This window comes from Ixodes scapularis, unplaced genomic scaffold (assembly GCF_016920785.2).
Source record: "Ixodes scapularis isolate PalLabHiFi unplaced genomic scaffold, ASM1692078v2 PGA_scaffold3__209_contigs__length_174095766, whole genome shotgun sequence".
In the NCBI taxonomy this organism is placed as follows: domain Eukaryota; kingdom Metazoa; phylum Arthropoda; class Arachnida; order Ixodida; family Ixodidae; genus Ixodes; species Ixodes scapularis.
The window spans coordinates 131,710,323-131,712,159 of record NW_024609868.1 but is presented as its reverse complement, the minus strand read 5'-3'; the positions used below and the strand labels follow the sequence as shown (position 1 = coordinate 131,712,159).

The window sequence follows — 1,837 nt, the reverse complement described above, 5'->3', positions numbered from 1 at the left end:
GTACTCATACCACTTTCTCAAAAAGGAATATCGCCATAGGACGATTTCCCGGATTTACGCCCCAGGGCGGCATCGAAAGGTACTTTCGATGCCGCCCTGGGGCATCGAAAGGTAGATCCGGCGTCGTCAGGAACTGTATAAGGTAGCAAGTGAGAGTGCGAAAGGAAGAAATAGAAACAAAATCGAAATAATCGAAATTCTGTCCGCGCTCTCACAGAGGCCTGCGGACAGAAGAGAGTCAGACTCAGAGTGAGATAAACCCAAAGTGTGACCAAACAATGGTTCTGAGTTTCACATTGGAGCAGCCTGTATATTCGTTTTTTTTCTTTTTCGTTTTTTTTTTTGTTTTTACCTGATTCTGTCACTTCCATTATGAAACCATAATGTCGACTTCCGCACTTCAAAAACGAAAAGGAATATCTAATCCCGAGTGGTGTCTTGCAAATAACAATTCCACCTCCTTAAAAAAAAACATAATATTTTCGTTTTTAGCTTGGCTAATGTTTTTGTTTGGAGATTTTTTGCGTAACTGCTGAACCTCTGGTGCGGAGTCGACGGAAAGCATATAAGCGAAGCGATTTCAAGGGAATATAGTAAAAAAATGGTCGCAGCTAATTCCACATTGGTTCCATATATGTGGTTAAACCAAAATGGTTTGTATTTGTATTCTCTAATGCCTTAACGATCATACTTTTTCGTGTGGCTAAACATTAAGCTCATCTAGTTGTTATCGAAGATAGATCTGAGTGTTCATAAAGAATAAAAGTTTAAACTATAATCTTCGACATAAATAATTTAGAGACCATTTTTCTTACCGCGCTGTTTTAGAATCGGCATGACCTATTAACAAATTATTGTTACTTTTAATATAGTTTTTATGACAATGCATTATTCGTTTCTTAAGATGAAATATCTTAAGAAACGAATAATGCATAGTATAATTGTATAATTCATAAACAAAAGAAAAATTAGTTTTACTTGAATAAGACTGCTTTTTAGTCATCATTTGCCAATATGACTGATTAGAAAATAGAAGTAGTTGCAGTTTTTTGGTAATTTTGTGCAGTAATGTCCACTTCGAGAATTATTTTCTTTTTTGAAAATAAAGAAGATGGTTTTGGTATTTAGCTACCTGATGTATTTCCTAGATTAGAAATTAAACTCAACAATAATTCCCCTCCCCCGATATTAAAAAAAAAACTAAATTAAACTGATAAAAAACGGAAAAATTGTTGCTGGTTTAACTACAATATGATCGCTGTTAATATGGCACAAGGGAGAAACTAGACAAAATCCCGGTTAGAAATTTTAACAATAATCTGAGCTGCTATATATTAAAATTTACTAGAGTGGCGAATTTGTACGATAGCATTTCTCACATAAATCGAAAAATCGAACAGTGGTTCCTGATGAAATAAGTAACACATCAAACATATATTAATTGAGCAGCACTCAAAACTGCGGTGAAGTGGAGAATCCCGGCTGGCACACTGTCCTTATAACCCTGCAATTTAGGTCACCTGTCCAGCCAACTACTCGAGTAATGGATATGTGTGTCCATCTGGCGTCGGTGGTTCAGTGGTAGAATACTCGCCTGCCACGCGGGTGGCCCGGGTTCGATTCCCGGCCGACGCAATACTTTTTTTGTTTTTTTTAGCTTGCAGCTGCATTTTGTTTCATTTAATGTAACGTCACTTTTGATTTATCTAGTTCGTTTTGTTTCATTTAATTTCATTTTGTTTCATTTAATGTAACGTCACTTTTGATTTATCTAGCGTATCGTAATTTAACGATTACGATACGCTGATGGCCTCTTTGTCATTGCTGCCTGCCATTG

At 36.3% G+C, this 1,837-nt stretch overlaps 1 non-coding gene across 1 annotated transcript; it reads left to right on the top strand.

Moving 5' to 3' along the window:
* The first annotated feature begins 1,564 nt into the window (after window positions 1-1,564).
* Window positions 1,565-1,635, top strand: Trnag-gcc. The gene has a single exon. It is a non-coding gene; the product is annotated as a tRNA-Gly (tRNA).
* The last annotated feature ends 202 nt before the right edge of the window (window positions 1,636-1,837 follow it).